Source organism: Camelus ferus, chromosome 1 (assembly GCF_009834535.1).
Source record: "Camelus ferus isolate YT-003-E chromosome 1, BCGSAC_Cfer_1.0, whole genome shotgun sequence".
Taxonomy (NCBI): Eukaryota; Metazoa; Chordata; class Mammalia; order Artiodactyla; family Camelidae; genus Camelus; species Camelus ferus.
In genome coordinates, this window is record NC_045696.1 from 78662939 (window position 1) to 78690295 (window position 27357).

The 27357-nt window shown below is 35.0% G+C and overlaps 1 protein-coding gene across 5 annotated transcripts in view; it reads right to left on the minus strand.

Moving 5' to 3' along the window:
• NAALADL2 (N-acetylated alpha-linked acidic dipeptidase like 2) overlaps positions 1–27357 on the minus strand; it is a 1180690-nt gene that overhangs the window by 1087932 nt on the left and 65401 nt on the right. For 3 of the 5 annotated variants that reach the window (XM_032484056.1, XM_032484072.1, XM_032484082.1), the window contains one exon: positions 12627–12689. The exons of the other annotated variants lie outside the window; for them this stretch is intronic. The gene's annotated coding sequence lies outside the window, so the exon portion shown is untranslated. The remainder of the gene's footprint in view (positions 1–12626; positions 12690–27357) is intronic. 5 annotated transcript variants of the gene reach the window in all.

The window sequence follows — 27357 nt, forward strand, 5'->3', positions numbered from 1 at the left end:
TTGGGGACACAACATTCTGGTATTTACTAAAAACATCACCTTCAGCAAAACACAACTTCTCAAGACGTCAGGTTCATCACCTGCGACAAAGATATGGTAGCTACCCACTCCGTCCCCACGTGTGCCTAAGTACGTTAAAGCTTGTGAAAACACTATGGGATTGCAAATCACTGCGCAATTACAAGGAATTATCCAGTGCTAACAGCTCCATGCATTAATGATTTTTAGTAGAAACTAATACTGGATCCCACTAGAAAATTTTTTGTCTATCTATTTATCTATCTATCTAAAACTTTTGAGCCAAATAAATGTTTGTCATCTGGAATATAAAGTTAGTAACTACTAATAAGAAATTGATGTTCTACAGTACAAAAAGCAGACTTTGAAATTACAAGATTAAGCTCACATTTTTACTTCATCATTTACTAGCCACATCAGTTAACCTCCAGTGTAAGCTGGATATGTGGGATGCTAAGAATAATAATTAGGTGTCTCATGGAACTTTAGGAAAGATTAAATATGTTGTATATGAAAGTGTTCCACCAACTAGAAGGCGTCATACAAAATTTGGCATTATTATTAACTTTTACATAGTTAATTACTGCAAATTATTACTAATCATAATAGTCTTCACTAACATAGTGACTATTGTGTGCAAGGCACTAGAATGTTTTATGTATATTTTTGTTAACCTTCAAAACAACTGTAAAAGATGAGTATTATTGTTCTTATTTTACAAAGGAGAAAACTCAGGCTCAAAACGCTTAAGGAACTTATTCAAGTATACATAATGTATCAGTTGCAGAATCTGAACTAAGGACCATGGATGCCAAGCCTATGTGTTTTTCCACCACATCAGACTTTCAGAATCGAGTTCAGTCATCTCTTCAATGTCAATAATATAGCCCCTGAAAATCAGACATAAGCTAACTTTTTTCCTGTTGCGTTAAATGGGAAATATTAGTAGTTGTTACACATTAACCCCAACACAATGAATTTCATAAAACACATTAAAACTCTAAGTGGAAAACTACCATATTAGGATATAAACCACTTAAATCATTGCTTCCTGGTCACCGAGTAATTAATACGGTAGTTAGCAAACATGGAGTTGGATGTAGTGGTGTGACCTCCCAGCATCAGCCACACTCAAGCACGTCACTAATGCTGATATGCAGTGGGTTTTCTGCAGAGGCTACACCTGATTCTGACACTCCAACAACTATATCCCATCTCTACTTGAGCATTATTTTTATTAAAAATCATGCATTAAATTGAGATAAATAAATATAAGTGTTTCCTATATAAACATCAGCTGAAAAACATCTTTGAGGTATATGTAAAAGTCCACAACGTCTGGGGATGCATTAGCCTCACATCAACCTGGGAGTAGTTTTACAAGGAGCACCTTATATGTCATACGTCAGTACAGAAAGCTGGTGTCGTTAAACAATGCACCAAAAGAAAACTGAGTGAACTTAGTTCTGTTTAAAGTCAAGGACAGTCTGAAAACATGGAGACTGACATTTTGTCAAACATGAAAAAAGTGTGTAACATGTAAAACACACATATGCTATAGAATCCTTTATGATTCTAGTCGTAGTTTTTATAGGCAAGCCAAAGTTAACAGATAAAAATATAGAGAACTAAACAATATCCATTTTATCAAATACATTTTATGATTATTTAAATGGCTGTAAAGTATGTACTGAATTCTTTGTTTATTTAAGGGAGAAAAGTAAATGGCTGCCCTAGAAAGAGGAACAACACAGTAAAATTTCCTTTTAGAAACAAAATGTTCCATTGGACACATTGTAAGCATATTGTAAATACTTCTTATACCTCACAATTAAAGATTCAGTTGAAACTCTGCCCATATCCTGGATAACAGAGATCAATGGTTCAAAGATAAAGATATTCACTGTTTCAATTGTCTTCTTTACATAAACTAAATTTTGTTTAAATTAGCCCCTTTCTCCCTATATGCTAAGAAACAAAGAAAAATTGCCCACCTCACAAAGGGAAAGAAGTATTTTAAACAGCAGAAAACAAATCAGTGGCTGTGATTTAATCCCTTCTTTTAACTGTGTTGCAGGATGAGACCATTAGAAAATTTTGCTTTTCCTTGATGTAAAAAAAAAAAAAACGAAACCTGGGGGCAGGATCAGGATCAGAATTTGGAGAAGAGATTACCAAATGACAAAATAATGTCACGTATAGGATTGGGGGACAGGAGGAACCAAAATGTGTGACAGTTTTGAGGCAGATGGCAGCTGTAATTAAGAAAGCCATACCCCCAGGCAGTGAGGCCACTTACTTGGTCAGCCTCATTTCAGTGGCTGAAACTGCAAAATTGTCTAAATTGAACCTACAATATTAAAGTTAAAAGCATCCTTCCAAAATTATGAACAAACATGATAATTATGAATTCAGTTAGACCAAACATAAGATTTCCTTAACTGGGGGAGGTGTCAAAATTAGAAAAATCTGTGTCATTTAATTTGCCATATTTCATAAGTGAAGCTGTGCTGGAGATATTTCTTGCCTCTGACCTTAAGCACTGTGTTTACATTGCTGCTTAATAGTAGCAATCTGCCAAAATTTCATTATATTCATATAAAATATTAGCCAATATGTTTTATAATTCCATTTTTAGTAGAGTGAGGAAGGCTTTAGCTCTTGGGTGCTTAATAAATGTTTGCACAGTGATTACAGAAAAAAATACACATTTCAAGCTTTCTTGAATATTCAGTAACACAGTGTCTACTGCCTGCCCTTACAAGAATTAATTATTTAATTTGGCCAAATTATCTGTGCTTTGAATTTAAAAATACATATGTTTTAAAACATTCATTTTTAAAAATTCTGTCATTAAAATTGTATCCACAGAACCAGCAACACCACTTACATAATTTCTATTCTAGAATTCAGTATAGCTGAAAGTCATAAAAGTTTAAGTATAGTCAGCCCTCTGTAACCACGAGATACAGAGAATGAGGGTACTATGCCATTTTATACAAAGGACCAGAGTATCTGTGGATTTTGGTATCCGAGAGGGGTCCTGGATCCCAAGAATATCAAGGGGTAACTATAATATCTAGATCCCACCCATTTCACTCCATTTCGACATCATGTGTGCTAAATAATTCTTATTTCCTAGAGATTTGTTATAGATAGTCCAAAGGGAGCCCAGGTGTTTAAAATCACTGCAATTAGTAAACAAATTACATAAAATGACTGTTTACCTAAAAAATGTCTAAAAGCTAAGCTAGTATTAATTGCATATAATCAGGGTGATTTTTCCCCTTACTTTTTATTCATAAAACCCAGTTACACACCTTTAACTTTTTTCACATGTAACATTTGTCACTAGGAAACCTTTAATAGATTTTTACAAAATATTTCAGAAACCAGATTCAATTTGTGTACAAAATATATTTAAAGTTGCACTGTAAATTAAAATGCACAATAAATTTAAAATGCACATTAATGACTTAAATCATATATATGACAATCCAATGATGAGTGTTTAAGGTATAAAATAAATAACACCTTTTCCCAAATTAGGAAATTTTTAGTATCAATCCAGTGCAGTAAAAAGCCCAATTCTGTCCTGTTAGTACTATCCCCAGATGGTTATATGAATGTAGGGAAGAACCAGTGAACCCTTAACTACATTTACTATCAACAGCAGATAGATTGAAGAGAGTTTTTCTGTTTTCCTTTAAGTGTTTTTTAAAGACTGCATACTTTTTTATTTTTTAAATAATACATTTTTATTTTAAGAAACTACAGAATAGTATCAATTAGAAATTTAAATCGCCCATAATTGCAGAATCTAGAGACAAATACTATTTGCAGTTTGATATGTTTTCTTCTAGTCTTTTTTCTATGCAAATGTACAACAATTTTAACCTACTCTGCACTGCACTGTAAGTACAATTTGGCATTTTGCTTTTTCACTTAACACACCAGCCATTTCCGTATGGTATTTAAAGCACCCTTTAAAAACATCATGTTTAATAGCTACATAATACTCCATCATATGGCTTTATCATAATTTATTTAAAAGTCTCGCCATTGTATGAATTTGGGTTGTTTCTAATTTTAAGTTGGCATATTTAATGCTGAACATCATAATTTTGAAGATTTATCTGTAGTTTCATCCACACTTCTGCTTTTCTCCTGTAGGAGAGATTTCTAAAATTAGATGGCAAATTTTTAGAGGCTATTGATAGATATTAACAAATTCTTTTCTCAAAAGATTGTACATTTTCAAAATTTAATTCTGCCATTTATGAAGGTGGTTCCTTTTCCACTTCTAGCTTTATGCTTCAATAATGTGGTGGCATCAGCGAAGTACAAACTGGTGAAGCACTTTAATTCCCTTGTAACTTACTAGTCTAATATTCAGTTTAAATGCTACAAACTGAGAGGTTTTGGAGGGCATTTCAAAGTGTATTTACATTTATGTTAAGTGACCTTTAATCGGCAGTTTAAAGAGTTGTCATTATCTTCACAAAATTTTAGCATAATGCCACTTGACCCAGAATTGTAGCTCCAGAAGGGAAAACATAAAATTAGATGATGATATCTCAGAAAGGGTGCGAGGTTTTGATTCACATAGGCTAAATGAGACATGTAACCTTAGAAAACTACTTAACCTCATTGACTCTTTTTTCTTCAACACTAAAATGGGAGAAATATTTACTTTTCTGGTTTGTTATAAAACTTAAAAATATATATCTATATCTGTACATCATCAATTACTGAAAATGAAAAGGCTTGCTTTCCGCCATTCCATGGCAAAGCTCACTAGAAACCAAATCCCACCTAAGCATATAATTATCAGCTTTTAGTGTTTAATTCTTAAAACAGACATTTAAGGATTACTAAATACGTAAGAAATGCCTGCAAAACAAAAACTGAAAAAAAGAGAACCAGGAGAAAATAGACTGTTCAGAGCAAGAAATATTCCAACAAAATAAAATTAATATAGTGTACCATGAAACAAGAAAGGATACCATAAAAGAGGAACAATCACAGAATAAGAGTTCCTAAAAATTAGAAAAATAACAATGAGATAAAATCAAGGAAACCACCAGAGACCAAAAGAAATAGAAAATAACAGGAGAAAAAAAAAGTCAGAGAATTAATCCAAGAAAGCCAGCAATTTTTCCAATAGGAATTGCTGAAATAAAGAAGAAAGAAAATCACAATATTATGATAATAACAATAACAGTAACAGTAAGAGAATTACCAAACCAAAGTCCAGTTTGAAAAAGCACACAGATGCCGAATAAAGAGATCAAAAATTTCCTAAGAAGCACCAACTGTTAGGATGGACTCGGACTTCTCAACAGAAATACTACAAGAAAATAGAGGCTTTAGAATTCCAAGAGGAAGCAGCTTATAGCCACCCAAACTATCAATCAAGCAAGATGGTAGAATACAGACATAACAAACTTATAAGGAGTCAAAAGACTTTCCCAGGCATCCTTTCTCAGATAGCCATCGTAAGCAGAAATGAGATGCAGGTAATACAGGATCCTAATATAAAAATTAGGAAAGAAAAGGTCCAGGGTGACAGTTGTACCAGACCTAGAAACAGCAGCCAAAACTGACGCAGGAAGATGAAGGGATACATCAGGAATATCTCCACGACAAAAAAAAGTTTAATGTAGCTAATAGATCATTTCATGAGTCTCATCTGAATCCATTCCCTTCTTTATTCCCAACCTTTCCTCTCTCCCCATCAAGCTCAAGAGTTTATTTTGTAGGTGTTTCAGAAGAACACTTCCTAGTTTCTTTTAGGTACTTCGGCATTTCTCATTTTCTAACGTGAGGACCAAATTCACTACTAAGGCCTCTGTCTGTCTTTACTAATGAAGCCATTATTGGCCACATTTTCTCAGAACAACAACAACAAAATCATTTTAAAATGTTATTGATGAGAAAAAAGTGTTATTGATAACCATTTAATAGATCTTTTACAGAACATTTGGGGAGAAATAGCAACAGGTATACAGAAAAATAAGCAAACAATAAAGGAAAGTGTTAATGTTTAAAAATATATGAGAAGGGAAAAAAATCATAATATATGTCTTAGTTCAGAAGTAAATTATATTCACTTATTATAAATGTAAAAACTAATGAACAATTGTGATATAAGTCTGTAATTTAAAAAGGAGGATATTTTGGACAGCTAGGTGTGAGCTCTTAGAAAAATAAATTCTCAACCAACAAAACAAGAAGTCAATAGTATCAAGCTATTTGTAAATCAAGAAATAACTACATAAGCATAGAACTATCAGGAGAAAAAAATGAAACAGCTGGAAATGGTTGTCTCTTCAGAGCAGGCCTGGAAAGAAATATTAGAAGATTTCTATTTTTAATTTTCAGCACATTATGATTTTTAAACTATGCTTAGATAATACTTATATAAAATGATGATTAATTTATTTAAATCACAATAGAAAGCATCCTAAATTTTATTCTTTTAGAAAGGAAAGTGGAAAGAGGACAGAGAAAAAGGGTGAGGGAGGTGGAAGGAGAAAACAAGACTGAAAGAGCAGCAGAAGAGAAACTACGTAGAGAGCAGACTATAAAACATCTTGGAAAGCAGCTTTCGTGAAAATATTTTTCAGTAAATGTAAAAGAGGTAATCAAAGTAATTTAACCTGATTGCTAATTACTGTCTCTAGAACATGTTAATTGTTGTACTGTATTTGTAAATAAGAAATAAGTATCAGTAAAATACGGCTTAATTACACTGCATTTCTTCCTTCACGCCTCCATTAACACCCTAATTTGGCCGGCTCCCCTTGTGCACAGATGTCCACAACGCCCTCCTAGCCAACCATCCTGCCTCTTATTCCAGCTCAGGTTCATTTCTCCACCTACCTTCCTAATGGGATCCTCATCTCAAGAACTTACAATAGTCCACTGCCTAGGTGTAAAGTACCCTGCCTGGCTCTGAAGGCCCTGACTCTACTTACTTCTCACATCTGTCAACGTCCCAGGACACATCCTCTGTGCCAGTCACTAATGTCTCCTTGCACTACCAGTCTCCCTGAGATTAACTGCTGAAACCACTGACTTTAAGGCTCATGCCATTTGGTGACACCCTCCCCTCACACACACAACAAAAAAAGTTTCCTATTTACCTCTCTTATCTACCCAAAGTCTCCTCATCTGTCATAGTCCAGCTCAAACCATATTGCCTCTGAAATGCCTTCTCTGAAAATTTCAGCTCACAGATTTAACCCTTTTCTATGACTGTCACAAACACGGTCTTCATCTCAGAATTAGCACCTATTTAAATACACCCCTATTCTCTATTTCTGTACTATACTTTAACTGCCTATCTTGTGCTCCTACAGTTGTAAACAGTTCCGTAGCAGAAAACATACTGATCTCCTCTACATTCTATAATAATTAAAATTATAAGTGGAACCTAGTAATGCTTTTTGTTTAAAAATAGACATCTTTTTAGCATCCAGTGCATTTTCCCCCACATGCCATATACTCAGGACATGTTGAATGGTTGATTGATTAACCCACTTCAAAAGTACTAAATAAATATATTGTACTTTTACACCTGTTAAATCCCTTGACTATTAACCCTTATGTTATTTAACCATCGCCTTTCATCTTTCTGACCTGAGTCTGTGCTTTAGCTATACTGTCACACATTTCAATTTCTAATTTAGAAAGAAATAAATCAGTATGTAAATATTTCACAAAAGATGATTCAGATACATGGTGATCAAAAATAATCCATTACCAGAATTCATCACCAAATTATCTTCATAATAAGCATCTCACTTCATTCCCAATTGAAATTAAATAGAATGTGGAGTGTGACATAATAGGTATCGACAGGAAAGAGTTCTTGAAAAGTTTTCTTTGAAATTCTTGCTACCCAAATGTTAATATTCTAGAAATAAACAGCCAGTAAAAGTTTGGAGTTAAAGAAGAGTGATATGGTAAGAAAGAAATGTGAGGAAAGCTTTGGTTCTCCTGTGTGCAAAATCTTACTTCTAGTAAAAGGAATATGTATTCCCCTAAAACTGTATTATTCCAGTTTTGAGGGAGGTTGTAATTCTCCCCTTTCATCTCCATAAGGCAAAAGGTACATAAATGAGCTGCAGCTACAAAGAGAAAAAATTCTATTGAAAATTTCAAAATACCTATTATTAAGAAAACCCACATGTTAAAGTCCCTAGTTTCCAGGCAACAGGTTGGCATAAGCCACACTGTATTGCTGAGAAAAGGCTTTGTCCTAGTGCAATAGAACTGTTTTTCTCAGTTCTTGGAAATTTGCTGAGTTACACTGGAGAAAAAGAGAAGCCAAATTGGGCATGTTAGCAGGAACAGACATTCAGTAAACAGCAACGGAACAGAGGAGATTTACACCCCTTTGTTCAGACAATTAAAAACAATTAAAGTTTTTCTCATCAACAAGCCAGCTTCAAATGTTATCAAATTCACATGCAGTCTTCCTGCTAGCAATGTTCTTGACTACTTAGTTTCCATAGAAAACTGGGTTTTGTCTCACTTGCTCTGCAAGTTTTTTAACAATTGCCTTTGGTAACTTAAGGAGAAAATTTGGCACAGAGAATTTGTTAAAACGTACATGAAGTCTGCCTGCCAAGGTACTGGTACAGAACAGGTGCTGTCCGAGTCAGAAGGTGGAAGCGAAAGAAGGAAACCAGCAGACGGAATGAGCATAGGAAATGACCCCGAAACAGGGCAGCCGGCGCCTCCTACTGTTCCCACCACCTGGCCCAGCCAGAGCCAGCCCTCTGCCAGTTGTCCGGCTCCCAGTCGTTTACACATCCCACTGGCAGGCCTGGCCACCTCGTCTGCCTTTCTTTTTTATTTTTTTTTTTTTTAATTTCTTTCTCTTAATAAGAGAGTTTATTTTGCCAACTTTTGATTCACTTCCCTACTCCAGATATATAAAGGAGTTAGTGGTGTTTCTGATTTGTTTGAGCTCTTTTACAGTAAAGAAAATGATCGTTTTTGTCATTATACACACACACACACACACACACATATATGATAAAGTATACAGGATTTGGGGCTGATTTCCTCGGGCTCTTTTTTACATTAAAGGAAGTAATCAAGTTTTCATTTCACTTGTTAAAAATTCATACTTGCAATTTAAAGACAGAGGATCATACTTTCGCTAAAATCCTTTAGAAGGATTATGAGGACATTTAGAAGGCCTTTGTGGTTCAACTTTGATCTCTTTATTAGCGTTATTTCACCTAGACCAGCTTTAGCCTAGAGGCAGGGCTGCTGAACTGAGATCAGATACCAAGAGTTAGTTTAGACCAAGTGTTGACCTTGGTGTAGGGAAGGCAGTTCCTACACTAAATGTTCCTAAAATGAAGTCCTTAGTGCTCAATGTGACTGTGTGTTATGAAACCCTAGGCAATTGATTAGTAGGGGAGGAAATGTTTATTTTTTCCTTCTGCCCATCTTTGGCTCATTGGTTGGAGCCCTATAAATTAGACTGACAAAAGACAGATTAACAAGAGGAAAACAAACAGAAATTCATTAACATGTGCATTAGGCATACACAAGGCACACTCAGAGAGGGGGAGGACCCAAAGGGATGGCTGGAATTTGGGGTCTACACACCTAATTCACGAGAGAAAAAGGAGCGGGAGAAAGGGCACGTACAGAAAAGCAAATGACACCTCGGAAACATAAATTTAGGATCCTAGGAGAGTAGGTGGGGGACATTTTAGTCTTATGATGAAGTCTGTTTGGGTGTGATGAGATTACATACAGTTGCTCTGCAGAAGATTTAATGACTTTTGAATTCTTTTGGGACGCTCTGCTTTTAGGCAGATAAGGGATTTCAGAAAGTAAATACATTCTGCTCAAAATCAAGTCCAATGCCAAAGAGCCATATTTTGGTTGGCATATCTTGATTTTTCACAACATTCCCCAGTTCTACTGCTCTCATTTCTGCATCTTTTCTACTGTCATTACATTTTGTTTAATTTGGCTATTTTTAACCTATATTTTGACTGATAGCAAGCCAGATAAACATCCACTATTCCAAAACATTAGGCAGCAATTCTTTGAGAACTGCCTCTTCTTCACTTAGTAAAATGCTAACATCATCCTATGGACAACAGGTTACTCCAAGGCTGAGAGATTCTCTGTGCAATTTGGCATCCTTGTTCATATTTTCTTTATCACCTAAATATTGTATATAGTTTGGTTTTATTTTGAATGTCCAACCAAAATTATTGGGTTTACTGAAACTGCCAGTTTGTGTCTATCCTTGGGCTGCTAAAAAGACATGAGAGTATCTTCTACTCCGTGCAGCCTTGGGTGAGTGTCTTAAGCCCTTCCAAAATTTTATGTGGTAACACCAAAAAAAAAAAAAACCAGTTAACAGAAATACCCCACTGGTCTCAAAGTCAATCTGGCTGCAAGGTGACCATAAGACAATACATTTTCAAATAATAACCCCAGAAATGCTGGTCAAAGCAAAGTCTCTAGAATAGACAATTTTACAGTGGAAAGAAATATAGAATCCACTTTTAGAGCCGAATCCAAAGTGTCCACACTATACAATAATGTACACTATTAACTTTGTGATTTGTAAATCACCATATTCTTAAAGGGCTTCTCATTAATTTTCTTACAAAACAAGTGAACTTTATCTGCTTGATACAGTATCTTACAACATATGATTAATTTAATGATAGCTATCATTTCATCTTTCTCATTACAAAAGAAAGCTTTTATAATTTATTTTGACTATACCATTTTCTACAGTTAAATAAATAAAACTTGGATATATTAATTATTTCTCCATTTACTAAAAATCATTTTCTTCACTTATTCTTAGTTTTCTTCAAATCTTTTTTTATGTTTTTCAAGAGAATTTACTGACACACCATTTTTTATTTACAAGTTGATACATTATTGTTTATTTTAAAAATTGCATATCATATTGATTTTGGTGGAGTCCCCTTACTATGAATCGAAAGTAAAGAGGAGATGTGGAAAGCAATTTTGCCATTTGTGGCAACTGAGCAAGGAAAAAAGAGTATATGGTTTTAAGTAGTCATCTTTGAGAGGAGCCTCTGTGAAGTCAACCTATCCATTTTCCAGTTTTACATTTGATCCGGTCGTCCCATACTATAAACACTGAAAGTCTACTATGTGCAAAGTACTGCAATAGATCCTGGGGAAATAAGGTGCATTAGCCCAGGTCTTTGCTCACAGACCTTATATTCTAGGAAATGTATTCTATTTATATAGGTATGAAGGAGGAAGAATGGCCTGCTTTCCTGGTTATTAGATATAGGACGCTGGCACTGTGAGAATTTGATCCGTCTGATTTGAAGACAATGTCCAATATCAGATGAAGTCTTTCCAGTTTAATTGCCGCTGTTCACAGTTTATATCTGAATTCCTTGATATGGTTCATAAGGACATTCATGATCTGCCCCTTCCTTAGCTATTTACATACCTCCCTATCTTAAATACTTCAGATACCATAAACTACATTGTAACCGAAGTTTAATATTCTTCCACCTTCCACTGCCACATCACATCCTGAGCATTCATCCCTAGCCTGGCTCAGATGCTTACCTCATTTCTCATTTGGTACCCCATGCTTATCCCAATTGTTTTCACTCGTCACATGATGTTACACTTGCCTATTTTCTTAACTGATTGCCACTAGACAGTAGGCTCTTGGGAAGCATATACATATTCATCACTACCACGTCCTCGATGTAAAGTAGTTTGTGCTTAATAGGTGCTCATAAATATTTGTTGAATGAATGAGTGAATTGCTTCACCTTCTTGTTTTCCACGAGAAACAGAATATTGCTAATTGGTCCATTCCATTATCTTTCAAGTAGAAAGCTAAATAATATCAAACAATGGCATTATCTATAACTAATTATACTGGTTAAAATCTCTTAAAGTATAATTAAATGAATATTTACTTCCCTTTAATTTAATAAGCACAATAAAAATAACAACCATTAGCAATTTCTAATTAGTTGCTTTTTTTTTCAAATCCATATTAACTTAGAATTCAAATACCACTGTGATCCATTTATATAAGCTACTTCGTATAATTGTGTAGCATAGTGTATGGCTCAGAGTACGTTCTCAGTAATGTCCGCATGATGGCAGTAGTGCTAGTAGACTAGTTTATGGTGACAGTAATAACAAATGTGTATCAACAATGTTATATACAAATTATATGAAAGACATATATCCAAGATAAAGAAAGAGTGATAAAAATTAGACATCTATTTCAAAATGTAGGAAAAGCATAACCATATATCTTCTTTACAAGTAATATTGCTATTAACATTATTATTACATTAAGCATGATAATAACAAACCGTTGTATTAGGGAAGAGAATGTGAAATGTGATCGCATAATTTTATAGTGCTCCATAAGGTACGGAATAATTCTCTCTAATGTCCAAAAATGTAAGTAAATGATATTGACATCTAAATGCTATTTGACAATGATAGCAGTTACAGAGAAAAAGAGAGAAAAAAGGTTTTCTCTAACTGCTCAGACCATTTTACAAATATTTATAAAAAGTCACCAATAGAGGGCTTACCTGGGGTCAAACGAAAGAGGCCCTAAACCATCAAAAGCTATTTCCAATGTCCAGCTGGGAGATCTAAAGCAGAGAGTAACAAAGACAGTTTGTGACAAAGCTGACACACAGTATTCTGGAAGGAGTGAAATCAATCGTGACATTTTTCATTTATTTGTAAATGCCTCTTTGGCAGTACACTCACTCAAAACGACAGTTGCTTCTTACAGAATAGGGGAGGTGATGGTAAAATAGAGGAACCCTGACAGTTGCTCTAATGAGATTCTGCATTAGAGCTGCTCTCACTCTTTCCCCCAACAAGGAGCTTGCCCTTCATCTTCAATATCATAACTCAGTAATTTGGAAAACCAGTCAGTCCTTAATAGCCATTGCTCAGTTTATTTTCCTCTTATCTTTCAATTAGAAGAAAACATTCTAAAGCAAGTATCTAAATAAACGTCAGCCATGTAGGCCAATTAAGGGCTTTTATTTATTATTTATTTTTATTAAAACAGCACTATTTATATTAAAAACAGCAACGTGGAGTGTGACGGAACAACTTAAGACACACTCCCCAGTAACTCAATCTTTGTTTGGAAATATCAAGTACAATATAAGCTACATCTTAAAAGGCTTTAATTTTTTTATACTTTATATTTCATATTTTAATATGTTCTTCTGGAAAAGAAAATTATTCTCAGGGTAGTTTCACTGGTCTTTAAAATTTGAGTAACTCCATATTAAGCATCTAAAGATTTCCCTTCATTTATTCATTCAGTTGTTCTTTGACCATATGTTAAGTGCTTGGTGCAGCTGCAAAGCAACTAGCCTAAACCCACTTCTTAAAAAAATGTAAATTATACCGTGCAGGGAAAATGCAGTTTAACCCAGGGTGAGCCCAGCACCTATCACCTATTAGTCAACCAATAGGTATTTGCTGAACTGGTAAACTGCACAAAATCAAATCTCTGTGCATTGCAAAATGAAAAGAACGTGCATTTTGGCATTTCATGGTATTAGGGGTTCAAATTCTAGATCCCAGAGAAATGAACTAATTAAGGGACCTCAGAGAAGTAACAAGCTCTCTGGGTTCCAATTTCCTTATCTATGAAGTAGAGCTAGTACTATTTACTGCATGTGATTTCTGTAATGATTAAATAAACTTCGGGGCAGGAATAAAGCACCTAACACAGTTCCTGGCTCTTGGTATGTTGTTAATAAATGGTAGCTATTATAATTACAAAGCTTTACCTTGACCAAGACAAATGACATATTTCTCAAATATAACAAGGACAAAAGTAGCAACAAACAGTAGAAGGAGGAAACTCTGACTGTCAGGATACTGTTAAAAGAGCTTTAGTTCTACTCTTCCACCAACAGCCTCTTTGAAATTCAGGTCTCTCATCACAAAAATGGGCCGAACATTTCTACCTTTACATAAAACCCCTTCTCAGCTTGGCTATGAAGGCTGTCTGGGTATTTAAGTACCCTAATACCATACATTCTTGGAAAACGTCCAGTGACTATGGCAGTGAGCATCATTTCAGGTTGGTAAATCAACTGTGGTCTAAGATTTTGTGTTGGTAGCCTTCCCCTGCTGGCCAATGGCTAATTTTTTGGTAACGTTCAGTAGAGATGGAAAACTGCTTGAACACCCAAATGTGTGCAGGCTCATGGTTTTTGTTTCCTTATTCTATCCTGTTTACCTAGAGCAGTGGTACTTAAGCTTAGTTACACATTAAAATCACCAGAAGGATTTTTGTGAAATGCTCATATCTATGTGAAACCCAGTACAATTAAATCAAAATATTTTTAAAAAGATCTCCAGGTAATGTTAATGCGCAGCTAGGGTTTAGAACCGCTGGCCTGATGTCTGACGTTCTGCTTCTCCAGTGGACACTGCTGGCTTTTAACCCGAGTCCTTTTCCCCTCTTGTTTGCTAGGCAGAGCCCTGATTCATCTTAGGTGCCTATCTTTTTTCCCAAGCAACTCTGGGGAGGATGACTTGTGCCCAGAATCATGACAGCCCTGATTAGGCTCAGCCAATCAAAGTGAACTCACTTCCTTTGCCAGGCATTGATTTGAAGGTATCTATGTTACCCATATCTAGCCAACAAGATGGAAGGACAGGTGTCCTGGGGGCTTCCAGCAAAGTTTTCTACCCTCCTAACAAAATATTTTTTCTTCTGCTGTTGAATACAGATATAACGTCTAGAACTGCTTTAGTCATCTTGTGAGTATGGAGGACATTGGTCTGAGGTCAAAGCTAGCATCTTGAGGATAGCAGAGCAGAAGGATAGAAAAAAATAGCCTCTGTGACAATGTCATTCAGCTACTGAATAATCTGTCCCACTTCTGGAACTGTCATGTAAAATAAATTCAAATAACATCAAAGTACTTTGATCTTATGTAGCACCCCAAATGATATTAAACAAAAAAGCTATATCCCAAGCTTCAGTTTAGCTCAAAATTTTTTCATTGTTTATATTTTGAAATATGTTATGAACTAGAGTGAAAAATGTCCATTTTTCTTGCAAACTAATGTCTTAGTTTTATTTAAATGGCTTTATAGTACTTATTTTTACTAAATTATATTGGGTAATATATAATAGACATAAATTTAATAGCAGATTCTGTCAAATATTTTTAAGAAGTACTAATTGGTTCTAATTTTTATATACATAAACAATATGCATTATTAAAATATATTTTCTAAAGCATATATATTAATACATGCATGTATTTGCCTTTTTAAATTGCTGCCAACAATACAGTGGTTAAAGTGAAGAAAAATGAGTTTTTTAATAGCTAACCACAACAATCCCATCTTTTCCTAATAACTTTACTTTTCCTTTTGATTGATTCTGTGTATAACTTGCATTTCTTGCAAGTAGTCAGTTTTACTATCAAAGGTCCATATTATAATTCTGGTTCCAAATGTCCTCTCTTTTACTGAAGCAGTAATTTTCTGACCCAGAGAATACTAGGGATACTTTGGAATGATGCCTTACTGTCAACCACACAGTTGGAATGAGATTAAAAGGGATTTGATCCAAGATCTACTATGGAGTTTTAAAGTGGCATACACTGTAATCATCATGCTCCAATTTGACAATTTAAATCTGCTTACTTTTAAACTCTCTAAGTTTTTTTTGTGTTGCTTCTCTCTCTCTCCATCCCATCTGCAATTTCTGTATTACCTATTCAATATTAAAGAAAAATCACCAGAACTTTTGCAGGAAGGGGCAAACTAGACTACCCTTGGCAGATGGTATCTGCTAGGTAGAGATGACAACAACAGGTATTAGGCGTCTTAGCCCCTGGGAGGCAGCAGAGATGATCAGATGGGGAAAACAGGAAGTGGGGTTGGTGGAGGGCTCCATGGTGTGATCTTTTTCCCATCCAACCTGCCAAATCTTCAACTAATTTATAAATTTATAACTGTCATGGCATGCTTAATGTGATGGATTTCTTGTGAAAGACAGTAGGATATATAGTTTGGTGCAGGACCAAGTGAGTAAAAAAGGCTAAGCAAGTTCAATGAAGAAGGGAAAGAATGCTGGGACAAAAAGAGTCTGGGCAGAAATTCTGAGAACACTCCCCTCCCCAGAACAGATCAGGGTGTGAAATGGGCACTCAAGCCAATCCTCCTTCAGTAGCTTTGGAAACCTTAAAGTATATTTCTGTTTCCCTCATTATTCTATGAGCTCCTGAGAACAGTACTGTCTGCCTTTTACTCTTTGAACCATACAGAACTCAATAAATGAATTTGATTTGGGTGGGAGAGCTCCGCTAAAAAGGGAATTTGTCCCTGCTACTCCCAAATTTAGGCAAGCTCTAGACCCAGCTTTGCTTTTCTATTCATTATTATCAAGACTGACTTCCTGATAGTGCTGGGAACTTGGCAGAGCTGAAAATCCCATGGGTGCTTTGTTCAGGATCAAATCTGCATCTCCAGATCACACACTGCTTTGTAGAGGACCTAGGATAGCTTCTACCCCTCAAGCCCTGCTCATAACACAGTTCCCAACAGCTACTACTAGTTAAGGGTAAGAAAGGTTCCAAAAATGTGGTCTGTTTCCCTGAACTTCAGCTGGAGCTCCAACTTCCATTCCAGGTGTCTTTTCTATTCTGTAAAAGGTGGGAGCTTCTAAGGTCATAATAATGGATCTGCACACTAAAAATTTATAAGCAGTCCTGTCTGTCTTCAAGCCTCCTCTCCAAAGACAGGTACCTGTCATCATCCCTGCAGGAACTTCCACAAAGTAGAAGCTTAATAAATGCCTGGGGTGTTGAACTAAATTATAAATGAAGTACCTATTGTTTGCTCTGTTTTTATTTATAATATAACTATCCTTAGATAATGAATTCACCTAGCTTCTGGAGCATTAGAGTACAACAATTAGGATCAGATATTTTATTTCAAAAGTTCAAAATCCACATTGGTCTTTAAAAAGTTCTACAATTTTTAAGAGGAATTTAATATTTTAAAGTTTATTTCTGGAGGCAAGCCTTTATTTCTTGTGAATACCATTTCATTCATAGAAATATATGAGATGTCTTAAGAACCACTGGTATTTCAATTGTAAATATTAAGGAAAGTTGCATTACAAGGCAGACAGGTAATCCTGAGGCCCAGCAGAGCAATAATGATTAACAACACACTCTAGAGGGAATATAAATTTTAAAACTATCACTCATAAAAATCCATGTTCCAAAGGTTACAAAACAGAATCAAGTTTACCAAAAAGCAAATAAATCATTTTGTTTTGGGTTTCCTTGTTCCATCTCCAATTTTTAAATAATCAGCATCATCTCCCCAGAGCACATAAACTATACTTACTTGCAAATGAACTACAGAAAAAGTTCTAAAATCCCTACAGTGAACTCTCTCACTGGATCCTGCTCCTAGTAACGTCCATTCCCAGTGTTTATTCAAATTTATTTTTAAAAAGAGAAAGGAGACTTTAGGGAGGTGTCCGTTACATGGATTTTATTTGTTGATGATAATGATGATGCACAGTCCTTTTCACAAGATCACATGAGTTAGAGAATAACCCCACCATCATTCTTGCACTGATCAGAACTCTTTTTGACTACTGATCTCAATTCTGGATTCTAAACTAAGAGAAAACTAAAATAATCCAAAAAAAAAAAAATAATAAAAGCAGAAAGTCATGGAAATAATGACATCAATAAATAGGTTTCTTTTTATTGATGCTAGTAAGAACTAGATGATTTCATGATAGCTCATTCATTTTAATGCTTTTTAATACCCATAATTTGACATCTTTTTTTTCAGGTTGCATGAACAATGTAAGTCAGTGTGCTTAACCTCAATAAACTGCTTCAGCAAATAAGTTTCACAAAATAAGGTGATTATACAAGAGATGAATCAATTGTCCGTTCAATATTTTAAAAGTCACATTTCCTACTTTGTATGTTTGTGACATGTTACATTTTATATTAGGCTATTCCTAATGCTAAGCATTCTATGGGAATTTAAAATCTAAATGAAAAGGAAAAGACTAATACATGAAACAGGAGTCATATTTAAATCAGTACTATTGATGTGCTTAGGAAAACCTAGTTAAGAAAAGTAATCTTTCCTGCAGAGAAAGTAAGAACCATGGAGCTGGAATAAGCTTCATGTTTGTATTTAGATCTGCCTACTTCAAAGATTGGCTAACTTTTTTTCTGTAAAGGTCCAGATAATAAAGATTTTTGACTTTGCTGGACATACGGTCTCTGTTGCAGCTATTCAGTTTTGCTGCTGCAATGTGAAGCAGCCACAGGCAATATGTAAACAAATGTGCATGGCTGTGTATGTTCCAATAAAACTTTATTTATGAAAACAGCTGGACGACCAGATGTGGCCTGCGGGACGTAACTTGACAAGTCCTCAGTCTAGTTCATCATTTTGAGAAGTTATGCGTTCCATTTTCAATATGAAAAAGAAAGCAAGAAAGGGACTAAGGCCAGGTGGAATTTTTATAGATACACTCTGAAATCCGAGAACATCAAACACTTATATTTGAATATAATTTCAATAAAATATGATGGATGTTTTTATCAGCCATAGTTCTACTTTATCCATGCAAATTCCTCCCTCCATTAGGACAGATTCTTTAGAATCTGCCAACTAGACAAAGCTCTTCCTAAGCTTCCTGCCATTGAATTTCCTTGGCAACTGAGATAGTTTTGACAAAACAGTCTGCACATCAAATTTTGACAATTAAAAGCTTAATTACATTTTTAAAATAAAAATTAAAGACCTTTTACTATCACACAGATGTGTCCCAATTTTCTACCTCTTTCCTAGAAACCCAATATTTCACTCACTACATTAGAAAGTAGAACAGAACAAAATTATTAAATACCAGTACCCTTAAGCATCATGAAAACTTCCTTTCCCGCCATCCTACATCATGAAATGTATCACAACACATTCAAAATTCTTAACAGAAACATTAATAATTAGAATATGGCTCTCTGTTATTTCATTGATAAAACACTAACAAAAAGCTCAGTGTTAAAAAATGCAATTGGTAATCACTAGCTAGTCATTTAAAAATTCAACTTGCTAAAACTTCTCTAATGTTGTTTCCCATAGAAAAGGTATAAAAAAGTAAACATGATCATTATCAAAAGTAATAATAGCTAATAAATACTGGTTAATTATTATATGCCAAGCAACATATCATATTGTACATTTATTAAATCATTTAAGAGGCAAAGCAATCCTATATAATGCAGGTATTATTATTGCTCTCATTATACAATGATGAAGAAACTGTGCCACAGAGATGTTATATTGTTTGTCCAAAGTCACACAGCTATTAAGTAGCAGAGCTAGGATTTGAAAGCAGGTGTTTTAGGCTCCAAATGCTACTGAGATCAAGGACATCATCCAGTGTCTGCACAGAGCCACTATGCCCTACACTGTCTGGGAAAGGTAGCCACTGGCTGAAATAAGAGCTGCAGGTGAATGCAGAGAAGTACAAGCCACAAGCAGTAGAAAATGGGTTGCGGGGAGCTTGTGAAAGCTTACGACTGGAGACCCGAAAGTCATTTATTCAACAAAAGCTGCAAGTCAGTCATCCTACTTACAAACACATTTATTTTAGGCTTTGGAATCAGATCAGCCTGTTTAAATCCTAGAACCACTACTTATTAGGTACTTTCTGATTACTTGCTTAACATTTATGAAACTCAGAATTCTCTTATATGAGGATAACAATCAGCATTGTTTTTAGGGGATGTTATGAAGATTTAAATGAGCTCGTGAGGGCCTGAACTATAGTGGGTCCCCTCAGAATGGTAGCTGCTATTATTCAGGGTTTTTGTTTTGTTTTTAATTACAAAAGTGTCAAATAGTATATTAAAAGATGACAGATATCTGATAAAAAGTTTAAAATGTATCCAATCATTTGAGTGGCTTGTCTATATCACTTTGGGCTTCTCAAAACTGACTGCTTGTATATCATGTGTTAAACCTTATTAGGGAAAAACTCAGTTGTGATCAGTCATAAAGACAAACCCTCAAGAAGAGTGGCTGCATTTTTCACTTTCATCTGAAGATATTGCATGTAGACAACTATTAAGACATTATCGCACGGGGGAGGGTATAGCCCAGTGGTAGGGTGTGTGCTTAGAATACACAAGCTCCTGGGTCCAATCCCCAGTACCTCCGTTACTAAATAAATAAATAAGTAAACCTAATTATCACCCCCCAAAAGGACATTACTGCAATTCACTGGGCTTCCTACCTTGTGCATACTTTGACAATCCTGTCAATCCTTAGCAAGACATATAGGGCCAGGCAGGCTGAACACCCCTTCCCACTGCCACCTGCTTACTTCCAGTTTAAAGCCACTTCATGTATCCATTTTCCACTAAGCACCATAAAAATATTATCATTTTGTCACTGTCTTACGTGTGCCTTGATACACCAAAGATAGAAAAGAACTGGATGCCATCTGATGTATTCATCATTAAATAAGGAGGTGGTGACAATTGTATTTTTTAATGTAGTTAAATCATGCTCCAGTAAAATTTTTAACATATGATGCTATTAATTATGTAACATTAGGAACAATCATAAAGAAGCAGATCATACTTCAAGAAGCTTTTGTTAATTCAAAAGAGAAAAAAAGAGAAAGACAGAGGTAGGCAAAAAAATGAAGAAATAAAGAAACCAGCCATATTCATAGAAATAAATTCTTTTTGTTTTGCAATTTTTTAAGAGAATTGTCCGAATAGGTATTTTTCTGACTATCTGAATAGATATTTACACCAATGGCCAACAGGCACATAAAAAAATGCTCAATAACATTAATCATCAGGGAAATACAAATCAAAATCACACTATCACTTCACACCTGTCTGAATGGCTATAATCAAAAAGACAACAAGTAACAAGTGAAGATGTAGAGAAAGGAGAACAAATACTTTTGTCTGGTTGATGGGAATATAAATTGGTGAAGCAACTATGGAAAACAGAATGGAGGTTCCACAAAAATTTTTAAGTAGAACTACCACATGATCCTGCAATTCCACTTCTGTGTATTTATCTGAAGAAAATAAAAACACTAATTCCAAAAGATATATGCACCCCCATGTTCACAGCAGCACTATTTACAAAAGCCAAGACATGGAAACAATAGATGAATAGACATTAAAAAAAATGTTCTATATATCTATACACAATACACATACAGAGAAATGTTTTTCAGCCAAAAAAAGAAGGAAATCTTGTCATTTGCAACAACATGGATGGAGCTTAAGGGTATTATGCTAAGTGAAATAAGTCAAGCAGAGAAAGACACGTACCACATGTTTTCACTTACATGTGGAATCTATAAACAGATACATAACATGCAAACAAACAAAAAAAAAATGGAGCTCACGTTTACTATAGAAAACATATTGGTGGTTGCCTGAGGTGGGAGCAGGAGTGGACAAGCCGATGCTGGGAGTTAAAAAGGTACAAATTTCCAGTTATAATAAGTAAGTCATGGGGATGTATGCACAGCATGGTGACTACAGTAAATAACACTGTATTGTATATTTGAAACTAGCTAGGAGAGTGGCCCTTGAAAGTTCTCACAAGGGAAAAAAAATTAACTTTGTATGGTGAATGGATGTTAACTGGACTTTTTTTTTGTGGTGGTCATTTTGCAATACATACACATATGGAATCATGAAACTGACACCTGAAACTAATATTATGTCAATTGTATCTCAGAGAGACAGAGAGAGAATAAGTATCTATTGTATTTGTTCTACTCTGTTCAAACTGAATTTTAAAAAGAGGAAAAAAGCAAAAATGTTACAGATCATATGATTACAGTTGCTAAAACAATAAGACACATAATTAGCTTGTTATGTTTAAGCACAAGTTGGCAATGACCTGGCAATATAAGAATCACGAAGTCATAAATAAGGAAAAAGACATTTTCCTACAAATGAGATAAACAGGCATTTTGAAGCCGCAAGTGGGCTAAAGTTAACGTGACGAGTTCCAACAGGCAGCAAAATCCCAAGAGAAAGAACTTATCTTTCCTCTGTTTTCAATTCACCCAGCTAGTACTGAGCAGCTATTTTTCATGTCTCTCCATTGTTTTCTCCCTGTCTTAGGTTCTGTTTATAAAACTTAAGCCATCTATTACATATTTGTTACAGGAAAGCTTTAACAAAGTACATTTGGTTAAGAGATGTAGACAAAAATTTCAGAATACTCCAACAGGTGACTATCATTGATACCACTTTTATAGAGGATTTTTTTATGTGAATTAAGCCAAAATTATACTGAAATGACAGAATATGAGTTATGATTATAAAAATTTGAAATTATTAAGTACAACCAGATTCTATGTCTATAAATGATGTGTTTTCCTGACGGAAGACTACACCGATTCCAATGGTACTGCCACTGTTTAAGCATTTTTAATGAAACAAGTGATAGTTCGTTAAACATCAGTCTCACATGTAACAAGGTTACATTACTAAGTCAGGTCCCTTTCCCTGAAGAGCAGCAAGCTACTCACTGAGATGCCTAGGTTTGCAGCAAAGGAAAGGTTTATTCACGAAGTGGCCAAGCGAGGACATAACAGAGCAAAGCTCAAATCCACCTCCCGGAAGGCGAGGGGTCTTGGGATATTTATGGGATAGAGCTGAGGCGTGGGGAGCATGGGGGAAAGTGAACAGAGAGAAGAAAAAGGTCAGGTAATTGTTAGGTTGGCGTTTGGGGCCCTCTGATGTTAAAAGGTCACCAATCGGACGTTCGTACATGCCCAGTGGGAGGGTTAGTGGTCCTGACCAGTCTTAACCAGCTTTAGCTACAATTAGTCACAGCTGACTCCAAGCTCGTGGACAGCACCTTGGGCAAACATCTCATTGTTTAGGCTATGTGATGCTTGGGGGACATGCAAGCCTTTTATAGCAACAATTAAAGTGAGCTTGACCAGCGAAGGCAGGTTACAGGTGTAATGAACTTAACTGATGATGACCCTCAGTTTCAGTTCAGCATCTCTAAGTTCCTGGTTAGTGTTATATGACCACCAAAAGAGTCTATTCAACCACTGGCTGTATTAATATGGGAACAAACTAGAGGACACATAAGATAATGATTCCATTGCACCCAGTGGGACATACAGACACCATTGTGTGTGGCATTTCTTTGAAAGGGATATTGAAAACAGGAAGGTAAGAAAAGGGCAATGAAAGAAAGATAGGAAGCACAAAAAACTAACAACCCACACAAACACACACACAAAAACAAAAGTAAAAAACACCTTTCATTCATTCATTTACTCATTTCGACAACTTTGCTAAGGGTTAACCCTGATCTTAATTTTGAAGATTCTGAATGATCTTATCTTTCAGACTTATAAAAAAATTATTTACTTTGAAATGTTATTCTTATGTTAAATAATATAAAATCTGTATATTAAGCATACTCTCCAAATGCTGGTTTAAGCCAGAATTATTGCTTCTAATAAAGCTCTCTTTAATGTTTTTTGTTTGATGTCCCTGTCTCATAGATGTGATGTGTGAATGTGTGTGTGTGTGTGTCTCTGTGTGTGTGTGTGAGAGAGAGAGAGAGACAGAGACAGAGAGAGAGACAGAGAGCTAGACACAAATACAAAGGGAGAGAGAAAACATGCTGACACAAATAAATTTTATCTTTGTAATATCAGAGCTTTTCCTACACTGGATAATTCAAATCACTGAGACTTTGCTTGCTAAAACCCAGAATACAAAGAGACTTATCATGTAAAGGCTGCCACTTCTGTTTTCTTAAAAAGTTGACCAGGCTCTGGTCTTTGAAAGGGAAACTGGGACAACCATGTGTTCAGTGCAATTAGACTAGATCTGAACTTCCTTGTGGTATACCTGTCCTCTCCGTCACACACCAATTTGCTGCAGAATAGGTAAGAGGAAGAGGGCTGGGCTGGAGGATCACACTTATAAAGGCCCATAAACAAGAGAAAGCATAAATGTCGAAGGAATTCAATCTGACTATAGCATGGAATATGAAGAGGAATGACAAGAGATAAAGCTAGACCTGTAACCAAAGACCAGATAATAAAGGGCCTTGCAGGTCATGTTAAGGTGATTAGATTTTATTCTAAGGTTAATGGAGAATCCTCGAAAGATCTGAAGTAGGGCTGTGATTTACTTTATAGTTAGGTCATTCCTCTGTCTCAAGTGTGAAGAATGGTTTTGGAAAGATTAAAAGCAAAGACAATGCTTCCAAACTGGAAACAGTGTCACTGATCAGATGAAAGATGAAGGTGGATTCAACCAGAATAGTTGAGATGGATGTCACCTAGTGGAGATGAATGTCACCTAGTGGAGATGGATGTCAAGTGAATAGAAATTAAAGCTATTAAGGAGGTAGCATTAACTGAACTTGTTAATTAACTGGTTTTGGGGAGTAAGGACAGTACAACACACCAGGTAGAAACACAAGACTTAGACGTTGAAAGGAGAGAGAGAGATGTTCTCTAAACAGCCTTTTCTCATCCAAACTGTCAACCTTGGGCCTGGTTTACATGTAGATGGGTTTAAAAAGATGGGAATCAAAAATATTTTTAAATAGCATTTTCCATTTAAAAAAAATACACCTAAACTACATTACAATTAGTGTCTTATTTTTAAAGACAAAACTTTAAATGAGAGATCCTAAAGCAATTTGTTCTTTAGTAGTTGATATGCCAAATAGTGTTGGACCAGAGACTGGTTTTTAAAAATTGTTTGCCAAACTTCAAAAATAAGGAAATTATATACACACACACAGACACAGACACAGACACACACACACACACACAGATTTTCAGCTTCTCTATATAACTGAAAGGTTTGGCAACTCTGGGACATCATACCAACACAGTAAAAATTGAATGAAGTTGGTTAGCGACTACTGTCCTTTAATAGAACACATATCCTCCAAGTACCTAGAGTCCCCACAACTCCCTACTTCCTCACCAGCACGGAGGCCTTGTGTTAGTTACCAGAGATCATTTTTACACTTCATTCATCTATTTTACCTACATGGCCTCTAACATTTGAGTTTGAGTAATTTTTTAATGACATTCTGGTCTCAGGAAGAAATCAGTGAGTGACAAAAAATATACCAGAAAGTTCTGAAAGAAACATGTACAAGGACATGAGCAAGTCAATGGAAAAATCATCTATTATACCATCAATTAAGGAACAATCACAAGGTATTTAGCTTGGTGCCATGCATCACTAGATGCCAATTTGATCTTATAACCAAAGCAAACGTTTTCTCTTCAAAAAAGAAAAACAATTTTTAAAAGTTCAACTTGAATTGAAAACTTCTCAAAACTATCAAAAGCAAAGTCAGCTATTCATTAGCTAAGTACCTCATCTAGGTTTTCTTCAAGTATAATTTTTTAAAACTGATTAAGAAAAAAAAGAATATAATATCCAGGGCAAAGACAGAAACACTTGCCGCGTTATATTACCATTCCAGGAAAACATCCTAATATGTATATCAACACTATTTTATATTAAATCTAATAAGCAAGTACAATTATAATTCTAAGAATATGACCAGGAACTGCTAGGATAACTGTTTTAGAAGTACTGCAATTAAAGATGAACATATACAATACCTTCTCTTGGTGAAAGAAAGTTTCACTGTCATAGACAAGGAGTCCCTTACATAACATTTAACAGTCAGTAGAAGATACAGAAATAGCAACCATGACCCCTAAGAAACTCTATAAATCCAAGTCTTAATCAGAATATGAAATTTTGTTCATCTTCTCTAATAATAACATAGAAAACAAAATAAAAATTAGTCTTCAGGTTGGAAAAAACTTCACATCACAATCTACACTGAAAGTATATGTATTTTACTACAGGAAAATCACATTCATTTAAAAATTAATTTTAGAATTAACTATAGCAAAGGAGCTTTCAAAATTAATTCATACATATTTTAATAACCTAACAAATAATTTTAAAGTCACAATAGTATTGTTACTTATCAGGCTTTCAAATTCATTCATTTCTTGATTTTTGCTCAAATTTCATGAAGAAATTTCTATAATTTGGATATATAACAACATTATAGAAATGACTTAAGCTTAAATTTTTCTCCTCATTAATCATTAAAACAACCTTTCATAATTTTCTCCTAACTTTGATAGAGTGAAAAATGTGTAGACCTTCAGCAAATACAGAACTATATCATAGGGGTTGTTCCAAAACTATACATACCCATGATTTTAAGCAAAGGTAATAAAAAAAAATGAATCACTTTTATTAGATAACAGTATACTAATTAATTTTTATCATCTTATTAATGAATAATTTCATAGGAAGCCTTTCAAATTAATCCAAATGAATTCTACTAAAGTATATATTCAGTGAGACAGTTTTCCTAGGGCAACTATGAGAAATGAGTTTTCAGTTCCAGTCAGTTCATAAAGGCCTCGTGGGCTCTTTCAAAAACAACTCTTAGTAAAATAGAATTATCAGGTAGAATTGAAGTATGCAAACAAAAATTGAACTACTGTGTACTAATGTTTAAGTAGTAATTTCCTTTCCCCCAGCAGGGGAAAAAGTATCTCAGGGCAGGTAGCATTGCCTTTCATATATACAGTGGTGAATCAAATAGAAGGATGTATAACTGATACCTGAATACACACTGTACTGTGATTAAATGCCATTAACTAAATAAAAATAAGATTGCTCCCAGAATACTAACAAGAAGTGAAAGGGGAAAAATATGTCAATACTTCAGACGTACTTGCTCCTGGAATATAATACTTACAGCTCCACTAAGAGAAAACAAAGGAAGGCAGTATGGAAAGTGTGACCACTAAAATGTATTTTTTTTTGCCAATGTTGTAGATTAGTATGAAAATTGACAATAAATGTTCTATGGTATTCTAGTAGCAAAAGACCTTCTTGGCTCAATCTTCCATTTTTATTTCCATTCACATTGTCAGCTACCTCTGCTCTCATCTCCTACTCTATAATTTCTTTCCTCTCATTTCTTTGATCTTTTGCCCATGGTTAATGTCTTTTGTTATCTAAGACTAGTTTTAGAACTTAACCAAAAAGGGTTCTTTCCTTTTTCTAGGCATTGTATTGGGACAATTTCAAACTAGTCTCATGCTACCTTAATCCACCACTGCCAGTTATGTTCCCCAAACACTAATTTCATCACTAAACACAATTCTATTCAATTTAAACTCTACTCCACAGCCTT